This window comes from Rhinolophus sinicus, linkage group LG05 (genome assembly GCF_036562045.2).
Source record: "Rhinolophus sinicus isolate RSC01 linkage group LG05, ASM3656204v1, whole genome shotgun sequence".
Taxonomy (NCBI): domain Eukaryota; kingdom Metazoa; phylum Chordata; class Mammalia; order Chiroptera; family Rhinolophidae; genus Rhinolophus; species Rhinolophus sinicus.
Genome location: NC_133755.1, coordinates 109,536,047 through 109,552,935, shown reverse-complemented (window position 1 = coordinate 109,552,935; position 16,889 = coordinate 109,536,047). Strand labels below are relative to the sequence as shown.

Below are 16,889 nucleotides of genomic sequence, written 5' to 3'. Positions count from 1 at the left end.
CTGTTTTTCAGTACTTTATTTCCAGCTTTATCTTCTTTTTAAACTAGGGAAAGGTAGATAACTTCAAGGTCTTATCTCGTGGTTCTGCCAGAGAAATATGGGCCTTCAGCTCTGTGATAGGGAGACGTGAGGAAAAACTTTCAAGACGACTGAACACACTGTATCAGTTATCAGATATTTTACCAACAACCAATGAACAGATTACTGTGCATGAAAAATTACTGTTCAAGTTCCACAGTCAGAGACAAAAATGAAAGCTGCAAAGCATGTCCTGCAGGGTTTGGGTAAGCACAAATAGTCAACCGATAAAGAAGACTACATCCATCATTGGATATACATACTCCCTGCTTGTTCCAGGTGCATTGTTTCTGATTGAAAACAACTATTGAAAACAAGTTATCACTGGCAGAGATTCAAGTCAGGAGCTGTGGGGATTTGCGTCCTGACATCACTTTCAGGCTGTATAATCACACTCAGCTCCCATTTCTTCATCTGAAGAATAAGGGGTTGGACTAGATTGTTTACATCTTCACCAGCTCTAAAACATTAAGAGTCTGGAAATAAAGTCTAATGTGGGCCCTAAATACCTCCCCTCTATGGAAATGCCTGTGTGGGTACGGGCACTATTGGGCCTCATCAAGGGCTAGTGTATACATTTCCACACAGTCTATCAGCTACTGCACCAGAATCTTTGGTGCAGGCAAGTACCTTTCTAAATGGCAAAACCCAGATAGACATTCTAAGAGAAATCATTAAAAGACATAAATTAGTTTAGCTGTCAGTACTGTATTAACTAATCTTCTTAGGACTGCAAAGATTTATTAATAGTTCATCCACCAGGACCTTTCTGCTATAATACCAACAGATATTACTTTTTAAAAATATATTTTTATATTTTGGCTAAATACTTTCCAGTATTACAAAGGTGGTTTTTATCTCTTGTCTCTATTTTTGAAAATATTTCCTAAGGTAGGTTATTAAAAGTATCAGCTGGAGGGGAAAAAATACCCGAAACACTAAGCTATATATCCCACTGTAGGCTTAGTGGCTGTGTTACTTATAAACCACCTAAGGATTATTGAACACCTGTGGCCTCTGTTCATTTAACACTCACTCTATACAGGAGTGATCTGATAAGAGAGCTGTTTGCATTACAGGTAAACAGCCAAGAATTAAACTTTTTTCTTGGTCTTGAGTAGCAACTACCCTTCAGTTCTCTTTACTCCCCTAAACTGTGTCAGTCTTCATGTTCAACTTTCCCAGCAGCACAATTATAAAAAGGGTCACTTTTGCCAATCATCATTTTGCGCAAAGACTGCTTACTCCATTGACAGTGTTTTATTCAATAATTAAGCCTCTACATGCTCAGCGCCGTTCTGGGCACTGATACTCTACAGGTGGCATTTTGGGGAAGTGGGAAGAGGTAGAGGTGAGAAACAGACAATAAAACAAATAATCACAAATAACCAGTAGTGTTAGGTGCCACAGGGTAAATTAAAATAGGATGCTGTAATCAAGAACGACTGGGGCCACTTTGCATTTTGTGTCAGGGTAGGTCTCTCTCTACGGTGCTGTTTAAACTAAAACCAGAATGACAGGAAGGCACTCATGAGAAATGGGGAAAAGCACCTGACACAGGGCAAATAATGCAAAGGTGCTGGAGAAAGCTAGTGCGGATGGGCCAAACCACCTTTTCCTGGAGGCTCTTGGAAATGAATTGTATCACGTAGACCGGTTGCTAACCTATCAGGTTGCCAGGAGGAGAGCAAGGTGACAGTTATCAAGAAAATCAGTTTCCCAAGAAAAACCACAACTAAATCCACTTGAGGAGAATGAACTCTGACGGGCAGAGATCTGGTCAGACTTGTTCACTGCTGTGTCCCAGGAGCCTGTCATACTGCCTGTCACGTATCAGGCATTTGTTATACATTTGTTGAATAATTTGGGTATATCTTCAGGATTAGGCAGATGAAGTGACCCTTCCAAATATGCTTATAAACTAACTTTGAATTAGCTTTTTAAAATTAAACTTTAATCATAAACACTGAGATCTTTCTGGCCCCAGAGTCCACATTTTTTTCACTATATGTTGACGTTATTTAGCATAAATGGTAATGTTAAATCACTCCAGAAACATTCATATTAGAAAACTCGTCCCAAAGATAAAAACAGCTTCCCACTTCCCAATGGGCATTAGCCGTTATTTAAATTAATCCATAGCAGACATTCATAAGAAAATTATGAACTCCCCATCAGTGGCCTCCTTTTTAAAAAGATCTGCTCTAGTAGATGTGTAACCCTGAGTAAATATCACTCTCTGAATCTTATGCTTTTCCTTTGTATGATGATTATATTAAAACTACCTATGGTTACTACAAGAATTAACCAGCACACATAAAAAGCTTAGTACAATGTGAGGCACTTAGCAGAAATTTAGTTAATCCCCTGACCTTTCTCCAGTCTTTCTTTCTCCAGTTTTAGCTGTAATAGTAATACACTGAGAGGCCATGTAGCATATTGGTTAAGAGCATACACTCTGAAGGCAGAACGTTCAGAGTCAAATCTTGGCTTGGTACTCAACAGCTGTGTGACCATGAATAAATGACCAAACCTATGTCTCCTCAGGCTCTCATCCGTAAAGGAGGATAATAGTATCAACCTCATGTTGTTGATCTGAGGACTATGAAATGATGTACATAAAGGGTTTAGAACAATGCCTGGCATATGTCAAGCACCAAGTAAACACGATTTTTATTATCTTCAATGACCCATCAAATCTAATGTTGATCCTTCCACCTTGGCTGCAACATTCTTGAGCACAGGCTATAACTTAGTAAAACTACCTTTCATCATATTTATTGAGGAAATATTTTTCTTATTTTCTATTTAAGGAAATTTCTAATTTACTATGGGGGCCTGTAAAGCTTGCATGCTTACTGAACAAAAGTCTTCCTTTCTTTCATTAAATAGGAAATGAAAGCTTTGCACATAAAGTAATTGGATTTCTTCCCTTTTTATTGCCTCACTTGCAATAAAGCTTTAAATGATTGCAAAAACATTTTAGAAATTCCATGAAGGAAAAAAAATGTTTGCAATTTACTACAAGCCTGTAACAGAACTTGAAATATGGTTTTCTGCCACAACTTATACACTCTTTATCATCACAGTAACTTTAATAATGGACAAGTATTAAACTATTAAAGCTTCGGCTGGTTTCTTTTTTTTTTTTTTAAGGGTTGAGGTCATTTTAGTATAGTTATTTAACTCACAAAATAAGGTTACTATCATCTTGTTATTGCTTTCTATAAGACAATAATTTTTACTGTAACGACTCAATTCTTTTTCAAACCTGGTAAAACAGAAAGAAGAAAGCAAACCACCTTTGCTGAAAGAACTTTCATGTAGTAGTGACAACTGTTTCAAGCTATTTAAATGATTTATTCATTTAAAGATAACCTCCCAATTGCCAGGACATTCTGTGTACTTAATTAGTACCAACTAATAAAAATACTAGTTTCCATACCCACCAGATTTTTTTTTTAAATGACAATGCCAAGTTATTGTGAAAAATGCAAAGCAATTATCATAAAATACTAAAGAGAATATAAATTAGTACAATCATTTTGGAAAACTGTGGCAAAAAGACTAAAAAGCTGGACATATACATGTAATTAAAAAATACAGTGAATGTTTAAATAATACAATTTATTATGGTAAAAGATACATTGCATTCAATCCCCCTCAAAATTCTCCCCCTTGCTTTGAACACACTTATCTCATCGTTTTTGCCACTTTCTGAAGCAGTTCTGGAAGTCCTCTTTCATGAGTGTCTTTAGTTGCGCTGTCATGGCTGACTTGATGTCCTGAATCGATTCAAAACGTTTTCCTTTCATGGTCATTTTTGACTTTGGAGAAGAGCCAGAAGTTGTATGATGCCAGATCCAGTGAATAAGGTGGAGGAGGACACACTGTAATGTTTTTATTTGACAGAAATTGCCATACCAGAGGCACTGTGTGACATGGAGCGTTGTCATAATGGAGGATGAAGTAAAGACACTGACAAAAGAGGACTTCCAGGACCGCTTCAGAAAGTGGCGAGAATGATGGGATGTGTGTTCGAAGCGAGGGGGAGTATTTTGAGGGGGATTAATAGCAATGTGACTTTTACCGTAATAATTTTTTTTATTTAAATATTCACCATATTTTGTGATCACACCTTGTACATATTTTATGACCCACCATTTCTACTTTTAGGTACATACCCAATAAGCTATGGATATATGTTTACCAAAAGGCATGTACAAGAATGTTCATAGCAGCTTTATTCATCGAAGTCCTAAACCAAAAACTACTTGTGTAGGATGGAAAAATTAAGTATGGCACATGTAGACAACAGAATAATACTTAACAACAAGAAAAGAAGACACAACGACATGGATGAATCTCACAGACACAAAGATAAGCAAATGAAACCAGACACAGTATGTGCTGTATTATTTCATTCACATAAAACCTAAAAGCACACAAAATATATCTATATTGACAGAAATCTGAATGATGATTAACTCTGGGCGAGTGCGAAATAGGAGGACCAAGAGAGTGAGAGGTGCTAGAAATATTTTTTAATTCTCTTAATTTTCTTATTAAAAAACAGGACATCTTGAAAACTGGAGGGGGGGTTCAAAGGGGGAAAGAAACTCAACAGCAATTTCAAGTGCCACCTAGAGTGAAATTTTGTAACATTGGTTTTACTGACAAAAAGTACAGACAAGTCAAACTTTAGACTCTGTAAGAACTAAATCCAGCAGCTAATGATTATTCCCTTAAACCAGTTAGTGGTTGCATTGATTAGCTCTCTTATGTGTGATCATTTAACCTATTTAAAGAAGTGTCTGGAGATTTAAATGCTTACTTAAGGATTCTCTCATAGTGGTGAAAAGCTGCCTTCTAAATAATGCCTATTTATAAGAAAGTAGCTTAACTCACTCTGTATAATTAAGTGTAAAAAAAATTAACAAAAAAGAAATCTGCTAGATTGTCCTAGATAAAAATTCTATCACTGGCTCAAAATTACTTTGAATAATATATAAGATTTCCACAATGTTTTTCTAGTCTCTGCACCAAGACATACCCATCACCATCAGTTTTCTTCTCCCTTCTCCCTTTCTCCTCTTTCAAAGCTCATAATATCAATTATGACTTACATTTTACTATATAGAAAAGTGACATGAAAATCAATAAACAATATCTCTATCCAAAGCATAGTGCTTGTATTTGGTAAATTTCTATTGGTAGTGTATCTTAGATCAAGTTTATTTAATCAAAGGAAGATACACTTTAAATTAGATTTGTTTTCACTTATTACATTCTGTAGCCAACATGACTCCAGAATCTCATCCTTAATCACATCCTTTCAGCTTCAAACACATGACAAAATATTAAATGAGAAAACTCTTAAGATTAGTCAGGCTCAGAATTGAGGTAAACATCTTCCTAGAACAGAAATCAAACAGAAAAAGCAAAGCAGAGAGCAAAACTGAAGTCACTGTTCTACACAGCTCTATGGGCAAGAAATATAGAGTAACAGGGGATCCTGAATCCAGTCCACTGCTTGAAATCAGGGGCTAAGACAAGTCTGTCCAAAATGATCTGAAGTAGAGGCATGTTACTGCCAACTCAGCAGGATGTTCTTTTCTTATTAGCAGAATTTAGATTTAAGTTAACGATATATATGACACCCTATTTCAAAATCTTAAAAATACTAATATTGTTCTGATGTGGCTTTGACATACTCTTTTCCAATAAAACTGTATCAAGGATACAGCCTTTAGCAGTCAATTTAACCCTCAGTTTATCAGGATCAACAAGTTCTCACCATTTATCATCTGGGTTTAAGTAACCCTCGTTTCTTTATATTTTCAAATGATTTTATGATTACTTTAGAGAAGTCAGAATAGAGAAAGTGAAAAACTGCATTAAAAATTTCAATAAGAATTGAAACATAGAAAACTGAAATTTTAATTCCACACATTTCTGCTTTTGACAGTATGTAGACCTGAAATGGGAAACATTCTTTTGAAACATGAATGAACACAGAAATTACCTGTCTTATAAAATACTGATTTCAGATTTTAAATCTCTAATAAATGGCTACTTCTTGTTCGTCTTACTCTTGAATCATTAAAACATGATACTTTTAAAAACTTTGACAGCTCATAATTTGTTGATGACAGAATGACCATTTATTTGCTCCATAATAGCAACAACAAAAAATATATTGCAAGAATAAGGTACTGTCATATGCTCTGACATGGATGAATCTTGAAAACATTATGCTAAGTGAAAGAAACCAGTCACAAAATACCACATCTTAAAAGATACCATTTATATGAAATGTCCATAATAGACAAATCCATAGATGCAGAAAGATTAATGGTTGCCTTGAATCGTGACTGCTATTGAATTAGTATGAGGTTTCTTTTGGGGTGTCCTGAAATTGGACAGTGGTGATGGCTGTGCAACTCTAACAATATACTAAAAATCACTGAGTTGTACATCTTAATGGAAAAATATTATAATATATGAATTATATTTCAATAAAGCTGTTATTTAAAAGTAATATGGTAGAAAAATTTATAACTGGAAAATGTTACTAGAATGGTTTTTCCACAAACTGGAAATAAAAAGTCTACCATAATTATACATTAGTGGTAAATATTCCAAAACTAGTGTGAGGAATCCCAATACTCTACGGGGACAGTCTTCCACTATCACAGACCTAGTGTCCTTCAGCCCAGCTCCACTTCTTTTTCTGAAACAAAGGTTAGGAAACCAGCAAGGAAGAAAGAGAAGACTGGGGAAAGCAGGTCTGATAAAAACAAAAAAACAAAAACCTCTCCACCTCAACATCCTACCCCAAAAGCCAAGAGTATCTCCTAGATACCAATTCCTAAAAGAAATCTCTATCATAACCTTTCTCTTTTCTGTTTTATTTGCAAATACATTTGTATGTGGCAAAACAGCATAACATGAAAACCACAGCAATAGGCATTCATTATAAACAAGATCTGAGCATACTCTATCAATGTTTAATGTATTAGTGTATTTAAAAATAGGATTTAGAAAGGGGAGAAAAGTGAAAATAAAGGAGAGATGGTAATAGAAATAAAACCTGCTACCTATGATTCTTGAGCATCACGTCTCAAATCTAACAAGGTCACTGTTGACTATTCAATTTAGCGACACTTTTTTTAAACTAAGAAAACAGTAAATTATGGAGTTCTAAATTCACGTCCACAATCTGTTCTTGATTTACTATCACTAGTGACAACTACTTTTTTCTATAAAATGACAGCTACAAAGACTAAACAGTTTAAATTTGAGAAACTGTATATTACACATGGACTGACAATAAGCATCCCTATGACCTATAATGTGGTAATGAAATATGCTTTTTCACTAAAAGGAACCAGGGCTCCCTAGTAAAATAGCTGATGACAGGTGTGAGACAGGCAATGCAGAAGATGAGCTTAAAACAATTATCACACCAAATACCAAGGAAATTATCATACAACTGTAGCTGCATCACAAAAAGATGCAGGAGCCAACCTGAAGAGGCTTCCCATCAAAGAATAATAACTGAAACACACCATATGTGTTTAAATTCATGAATACATTATAAGACCAAAATAACCCCAAACTGGACACAACTGAAGGATGCTAATAAATCAATTCATTATTTTGAAAACTGGTAATTAACAGAAAGTATGACGCTGCCTCTCATACATGAATTATACTACCAGGTAACCAAAACTAGTAGAAATATTTCAACTACTAAATGAAAAAGAAATAATAGAATTAGGATATCACCATTTTTCAGCCCTTGGTGAATTGCTAGAAAAGCTACTGGGGTAAGTGGGCTAACACATCAAGAAGAGAAATAAGTAACTAGACATTATGTGCCTCCTGATGTAAAAACAGTAATACCACAACGGTCTAGCTTAGAAAAAACAAAGTCAAATGGGTATCCAATCAACTATTTATAGGAAACACAAAGGACAAAAGAACTACAGAAATGCAAATCAGCAAAGTTCATATTGTAAGAAAAATCACTTTTTTTCTCACAAGTAAATTACACAGAAAAAAAAAGAGGTGAAGAAGGAAATGCTATGTTAAAAAGCTTAAAAGATATACCAATCTGATCTGCATTTTGATGCAAACAAACTGGGAGAAAAAAAATGCATGACTTGTATGAGACAACTAGGAATCTGAACACTTTACAGGATGTTTGATGAGGAAAAAGGAATGCCTCTCTTTTTTTAGTATATATGATAATGGCACTCTGTTGTTTCTTTAAGAGACCTTATCTTTTAGAGATATATAATATTTATAGATGAAATAATTTCTGGGATTTGTTTAAAAATAATATGGTGAGGGGCGGACGGTTAGCTCAGTTGGTTAGAACGTGATATACTCTTAACACCAGGGTTGCCAGTTCGATCCCCATATGGGCCAGTGTGAGCTGTGCCCTCCACAACTACCGTGTTTCCCCGAAAGTAAGACTGGGTCTTACATTAAGTTTTGCTCCAAAAGACACATTAAGGCTTATTATATTCAGGGGATGTATGTCCTCCTCAAAAATCTTGCTTGGGCTTATTTTCTGGTTAGGTCTTATTTTCAGGGAAACCTGGTAGATTGAAACAACTACTTCACTTGGAGCTGATGGGTCCTGGAGAAACAAACTAAAAAGAAGTAAAAGTTTAAAACTAAGAATAATAATAATATGGGGAGAGAGAGTAAAGGTATAGCTGAAACAAGACTGGACATGAGCTGAAGCTGAGTAATAGGTATACATCCATTTTATATTTTCTATATGAAATTTTAAGTATCTGGACTAAAATTTACATTTAGAAATACAATATATTTTGAGAAATAAATCCCAAAGATTTATGATCTTGTAATAAAGGCAAATTTATATAAATATTATTAACAGTCTTACCGTGACAATTGACTCTTTTTCAAATAGATTTTACAATGCAATTACAAACACTTTTGTTTAAAAGACAATTCTCAACATCCTTGGGTCTCCTGCACTGGGCTGAAAGAGTAACCCTTTACTGTCTTACAGATATTACTGGCTTCTACTTGCTTTTCAGGGAACTCAAAGCAGCCGGGCAGTGGAAAACAAATATTAAATTCATTTTTCGACCTCCTTTTACAATCAACAAAGAGATGGAGCCAAAGAGGATTTAAACTTTGTGAACATGCTTGAGAACTCAGAAATATAAGAGTTACAAAGTGGATAACAATAAAAAAGAACTAAAAAGAAGATAAGAACACTCTCAATAAGTCAAGTGCATAGACCGGTTGGCATTTAAAAGAACCCTTTCAATGGACATGGAGACTTTAATCCAGATCTGTAGTTGAAGAGAAAAAGTCCCAGTTTTCTGAAAGCATGAATACAGAGCTTGTAGAAAAGTGGGGCTGTCCAACACTCTATTCTGTATCGCTGCAAGGAACCATGATTATACAAACCCACTTTATACCTCCTAGAGATCAGAAGATTAGAAGAAACCAAGGAGATCATTCCCCAGATGTTTTCAAGTCAATTATGAAGGAAGGATTGCTTTCCCTTGTAGCATTTAAATTTTTTAAATTAAGTTCATTAGGGTGACAATGGTTAGTAAAATTACAGACTTCAAACGTGCAATTCTATAATACATCATCTATATATCACATTGTGTACTCACCACCCAGAGTCAGTTCTCTTTCCATCACCATATATTTGACCACCTTCACCCTCTTCTACCATTTGAAGTTCACAGTACTACAGAAATAAGGTCCTAAGGTGCAGCAAGAAAAAATACGCTATCTATTCAGCAGAATCATAGAAGTTTGGCTTCAACAGAATTAGTGAGTGGTTAAGAAGTAGAAAAAATGGTAGAAGAATATATTCCTGCTGCATTTCATCTCCACTGAGTCTGTGTGTTAAACACACATTTTGGGGGTCCATCTCAGATTTGCTAATTAAAATAACTAGGGGTAGAGGTTTTAGTTTGAGAACTACTGCTTCTGGGAATAGGCTCCTGTCATCTATTCATTAAGGGAGAGATGGAACTGGGGAGATTTGTTAGATTCAATGCAATGTCCATAAAGCACCAATATATCTGAAATAGACATTTGTTAAAATTCCTTGAAAAATAAGTAAATGCATATTCATTAAACTCAAGTACTAAGTCTTTAAACTCTTTACCAGTGCTATAAAGTTTAAAGTCTAATGATCAATTAAAATATCATTCAGGAGATAAAATATAAAAAGTTGGCAATAATAATGTCATTTATGGCTTTTGGTTAATATAAAGTAATGGTGGTGTTCATTACTCCACAATACACTAGTATCTTTTATTGATAAAGTACGTTATGCATTTGAAATGTGTCTAAATACTGGGGGATTCCAAAAAATGTACACATTTTAAGAGATGTTATCTCGTATTACTTTTCGAAGTTCAATTGAATTATAATAGCAATGTGTAGTATGGCGTTCCCTCAAAAGATGGCATTAATCAAATGAATGCTAGCGTCATTCATTGTATTACAATTTTAATACAGTTTTTTCCTTTCTTAAAAGGTGTACATTTTTGGGGCACCCTCTATACATTGTCATATGAAGATAAAAATTTCTGTTTTATTACTGTATCCCTAGCACTGTGTATACAGTGATTGCTTAACAAATAGCTGTTGAGTGAATAAATGAATGAATTTTATATAATAGCTCCTTGAAGTTTGACAAAGCTATTTGTTAAAAAGCAAAGTAAAATGCATTAAAACAAAAAAGTCTTTCAATCATTCCTCTAAGAGAAGTAGATGCTGGCTAATCTACTTTTATAGATTGCATTCTACATCAAGCCTCAATTATCTTTTACTTGGACTATAGATTACAGCCTCTCTCCCTTCAATACATCTTACATTCTGCAGCCAGGATATCATCTTACTAAACCATTGCGCAAATCAATATCCTCCCCTACTCAAAATCAGAAGCGATCTACTATTTATCATGAAACTTCAGGTTCTCTCAACATTATCTTTATTGCCGCATACTCCATTATTGTCCTATACTCTAGTTAAATTGGATTATTCGCTATTGCCAAAATGTGCCTTACAATTTCAGTCATTTTTTTCATGCTATTTCCTCTGCCTGTTGCCCTCTCCTCCTCCTTCCTAATAATCTTTCAAAGCTCACATCAAATGTAACCACCTCCATGAAGACTTTCCTAATAATCCCAACATGTTATCTCTCACTTCTCTCAATCTCCACGCTCTGTATTTCTCCCATTGTGCTGTATCAGCCTTTTGCTAAGGTTATTTTTTCATATCATCCCCTTTCAATCACTTGCTCTTTCAGAATTTTAAGATTCTTGAGGGGAACTTTCAATGTATCTCTCTAAATATCATGCACACACACATTTGGATGCAAAATGGTGGTAGCATTTAATCTACTTGAAAGCAACCAAACTGTCAGACGAAATCGCTCTTCAGGTTATAATTATCAACTTTACACTTAAATCACACAGACTATTACAGTAGCTACAACAGCAACACACACTTAAGTCCCACAGCATACTTACTTAATACAGTAAAGACAGAGGGCTGAGTGTGGTTGGGGATTAAGAAGTCAGACTGTATATTCAGAGAACTGAATTCAGGTGAATGGAATCAATGGGATGTAAAATACAGTGCACACCGGAAGGCTCTAATAACATTTGATCAAAGCTGTGCAGCCTATGAAGCTAAAAAGGGAAAGTTTCAAATGACAAAAAGTCTGGAGAGTACTGGGCACAGAGGGGGAAAAAAACAAAGACTGCATACATAGTGTTCTCTATAAGGTTATTAATATTCACTGCAATCAGATTCTAAGAATGTTCTTACTAGGTAGTTACTATGCAGTTATGAGACCTTTTTTTGTAATCTACACTAAAAACCATTCTGGGTACTTTTGGAGCCATACCTCAGGATTGCTTACCATTGTTATCAGAAAACAGAGTCTGTCATGTGGGCTCTCTAGTCCCGCTCCCCACATAAGAACGCAGGATATGGTGAAGCCAAAAAGGAACACCCACGGAGCCATAAAAAGGGGAGTCATACCACTATAGTCTCGCTGGCTGCTCGGTCGGAGACACAGGAAGCAGAAGCCACATGATCCACAATCTGCTGTCTGTTTCTCTGCCACCCACCCACCCACCCAGCCAACCAATCCCACTTACTAACTGCAATCCGCGCTTGCTAGCTCAGCCACAGTAGTCATATCAGTGGCTAATGGCTAACCGGTAACAGCTGATGACTAACTAGTCACAGACTGATGGCCATCTACTACCCGAGCCAGCACCTTTCCACGTGAGGCCAAGAGTCTGGAAACTGCTCTCCTGGCTCTGTCCCCACAGAGTTCCTATCTATTTCTCCAGATCCAGTTAATAATGCTAAATGCAGTAATAATAATTGGGGTCAGGTTTGTAGCAAGAGGCCATAAAATCTAGGCAAGAGACAACTCTAAAAGATAAGAAATGTGTACCTACCGTGTTTACCCCAAAATAAGACCAAGTCTTATATTAATTTTTGCTCCAAAAGACGCATTAGGGCTTACGTTCAAGGGATGTCATCCTGAAAAATCATGCTAGGGCTTATTTTCCGGTTAGCTCTTATTTTTGGGGAAACATGGTAGAAAAGCCATCTTTTGGCAGGCAAAACAGGAAGAGCTAGAATCCCAAGGGCAGGGGTTCCTTTACACAGGTGGATACTTTTTAAAAATAAAACATGGATGCTTCCCATGTGAGTGGAGAAACACCTTGTCCTCTCATCACTGCACAGTTTTTTACTTTCTGGTCAGATTTTATTGCTTTAAGTCAATAGATGAATTAAGGGGTAAAGAATGTAAAGAAAATGATGTTCAAGTAAAATAAAAAATAGTTTTTAAAACTTTTCTTGAAGTTTTTATACATTTAGAAAATTTAAAAAAAAATAATAAATTTAAAAACAGGACTTACCGGACAAAGCATATGTTAACACATTCAAGGCACTACAATTTTAGGACTCAGTATTAGTCCTTTCCCACCAGTTAAGTTTTTTTTAGTGAGGTAGGAGGAGAAAGAGGGGAAGAAAGGTAAAAATTATATATCAAATTCTCACATTTATAAGTTTTTTTTGTAATTACAAAAACGTAACATTAACATTTAATTTTTTTGAGTGGCCTATCACAATGTGTAAATGGTGGAGAGAAGCATCTAAGAGCATTAGATGTATTCATTTAAACAAAAAATGTTATGCAAATTTATTTGTACAACTTAGTCCTATTTTATATTCGATTCCTGTTGTCACTTGTAACAATGCCGCACTTGCTAAATGGTGGGTGACCGTGACTCAGGGGGACAAGCAGACCTTTCCCCAGTCCTCTCTAGAGTACTGTGACCTCCTAGTGTCGTGCCCGTGACTATTCCCTCCCACACTACCACAGGTCAGTACGTTACCACTACAGGTAAAACACATTCATGCTTTGTTTTGAAAGTTTAAATGTCATTTAACAATAATTATTGAAACAGCATGATTATAAGAAAAAGGTTGTAACACAGATGAACAGAACTTCAGCTAAAAGGTAGCTAAAATAAATGCCATAATTCATGAAAACGCCATTCTTCATGTACTCAAAAGAAAAACATGACAATAAAATTGTTATACTATAAAATTCATTAAAATTGGTTTTAAAGTTGCAATGTTTACAAAGTACCTTTTAAAATTTATTTATTAACTTTTTAATTGTAGTAAAATACATATAAAATTTACCTCCTTAATAGTTCAGTAGCATTAAGTTCATTCACACTGCTGTGCAACCAATACAGCCATCCATCTTCAGAACTCTTCTTGCAAAGCTGAAACTCTGTACTTATTAAACAATAACTGACCATTTTCACTGCCTTCCCCCCACCCAGCCCCTAGAAATCACCATTTCATTTTCTTTCTTTATGCATTTAATTATTCTACCTAGAAAAGTAGAATCATACAGTATTTGTCCTTTTGTAACTAGATTATTTCACTTAACATTATGTCCTCAAAGATCATTCATGTTGCACCGTATGTCAGAATTTCCTACCTTTATAAGGCTGAATAATATTCCATTGTATGTATAAACCACATTTTGTTACCCATTCATTCCCTGATGGACACTTAGGTTGTTTCCATTTAGGGGCTATTGTGGATAGTGCTGCTATGAACAGGGCGTACAAGTATGTTTGAGTCCCTGTTTCCAATTCTTTGGGGTATATACCCAGAAGCAAAATTACTGGATTATACAGTAATTGTATGTTTAATTTTTCGAAGAATCACCCAGTCTTTTTCACAGTGGCCGCGCCACTTTACATTCCTACCAACAGTGCACACGGGTTATAATTTCTCCACATCCTCACTAACACTTACTACTTTCTGTTTTTTTGATAGTCATCCTAATGAGTATGAGCTATAAAGTACCATTTTAAAATCCTATAAAAGTTTTCATTTCCACCTATATTTGAAAATGCCATAAAATGAGATAGAAATTTAGAAAATATAAAACCTTAGTAATGTAGTCTCTAAACTAAAAATGCTCATAATATTAAGTCAGGAATAAGGGAAGAAAAATATAAAGACAATACAATCTACAAAGAAAAAACGAATTGAAAGTAAAACCTAAAATGTTAAAAGTGGTGAGACTCTGGATAGTAAGATGGCAGATGATTTAAAAAACTGGTTTTCCTCTATACTGTTCTTGTATTTTTCTATGGGTTTTACAAGGGAAAATGGCTATGAAAAGAAATGAGGCCGAATACAAAGATAAAAATTGAAAAGGAATTGTAGACCTGGTTAGGTCGAAAGAAAAGTGGGGGTGGGGAGAGTTGGTATGGAACCAAATCAGTTACTGAGATAAAAGTAAGAATGGCATGTTCAGAAGACAGTACTATCTACTCAATTTCCCTGGAAATTGTATAGATTTGGGAAGGGATTAACTAAAACATAAAGTGAAAACAGGGCTTAAGCACTTGTACTTAATTGCTTCATTCTGTAAGCAATTAAGACTTATTTTAATTTTTCCCAGTGTTCAGGTCTCCACTAAGTTTTGATGAAATTAGAATCTTTCTTTCTGTCTCCAGTTTTTCTGGCACTGCAATACTTTCAAATAAATGTAGTAATCGAGACAAATAATTATAAAGAACACAAAAATAATATTCTAGAAGATGAATAACAAAGTTTATGACTAATGCTTTCTGTGACTCAAGACTACATATCTAACCAAACTTTTATCCTAACACCCTGTTCTGTTTTTGCCTCCAAAATGCAGATGATTCTAATCAGATAGGAATTAGATGAAAAGATGTGTGGTTTTAAAAGATAAACTTGACTCTGGATAACTTCTAATTAAGAAAATGTTTATTTCGGTGTCAACTGATCTTATATTTTACCTTCCACTCAATGGCATTATTATAAACTTTTCATATACATAACTATATTACTTCCTTTCAGCATTTGAGTAAAACTGCTGAGAAAGGATTTGCATCTACATCCAAAAGAAGCCTTGCTCTCACGGCGCTATCTAGTGAGTTGCACAACAGTCTTTCATTCTTCTACTAGACCCGGTTTCACGGATCTAGAATTTGAATCAAGAGATTCTGGAGTGAGAAGCAATTATGCCCCTGGGGGACATTCAGCAGCGTCTGAAGACGTTTTGATTCTTAGGACGGGTAGAATGCTGCTCAACATCCTACAAGACACAGGACATGCCCCCACCACTCTATTCCTAGTGACTGAAATAGTGCTTGGCATGCGGTGGGTACTCAAAAATGCCCACTGAATTAAGATATTTATATATGAGCAAACTGAGGTTCAGTGAGTTCAGATATCTAGTAAATAGCCGAACTAAAACTCAAATTAACCAAGGCTAGGGCTAGGTTCTTCCATTTTTATCTTCTATCAGTTTGTTAATTTTTTCAAAAGAGTTTTTAAAAGTCTGTATCTTTTGACTTAGCAATTCCAGTTGATCCTAAGAAATTATCACATAGCTGCATACTGATTATATATACACAGATTTTCATTATTCAAAAGAGAGCAATTTTAAGAAGAATCTTACAGTATTCAGACGAAGACAAATTATGATATATCCACCAATGGAATGATATTAAAGACAGAAAAGCCTATATATATTTATCAGTAAGAAAGGACATTCAAGATATACTGGTAAATGACAGAGGAGCACAGACTGCTCTAATAAATGTCAGAGAAATAAGCAGTATGTACTTACATTACACACTTTAAATGCACTTTGTAGTATGTAATTTATGCCCTGATAAAGTCAATTTTTTAAATTTTAACAACAAAATCAAGGATGCTCCCTTCACTGACAATTCGCTTACTGTGCTCCCATAGTTGTGTGATGAAATACATTCAAAGCCAAGCCGCCATTATTATTTAACCAATCTGTTTACAAAACTCGAAAGTTCTCTCTACTTCTCGTTTGCCTAATCATATCTATCGTGCAGACCACTGCCAAAATAACCTTAAAAAAAAAACCCTTGTGAATTAGGTGTATCATCTGCTTTAGAAGCTTTGAAATATTTCCCACGCATTTCCTCTAAAAAAGAAATCAACCTGGACTTTAAGGTCTTCTACAATTTGAGCTCAATCTACTATTCTGGTCTAATTTTTCACTATTTTCTACATATAGGTATGTATCTGTCTTCATGCTCCACTACTCCTCTTTTTCTACACATACATACTTTTTCTATTTTCAGTTTCCATGCCTGTGCTCAAGGTGTTCTCTCCAAATGATATATTCCTGCCTTCCACCTTATCCTACCTACACTTCAAAATCGACT

General features: G+C 35.2%; 1 protein-coding gene across 2 annotated transcripts in view; it reads right to left on the bottom strand.

The window, feature by feature from the left end:
• Nucleotides 1-16,889, bottom strand: part of SMAP1 (small ArfGAP 1) — a 131,322-nt gene that overhangs the window by 38,496 nt on the left and 75,937 nt on the right. The window lies entirely within an intron of this gene.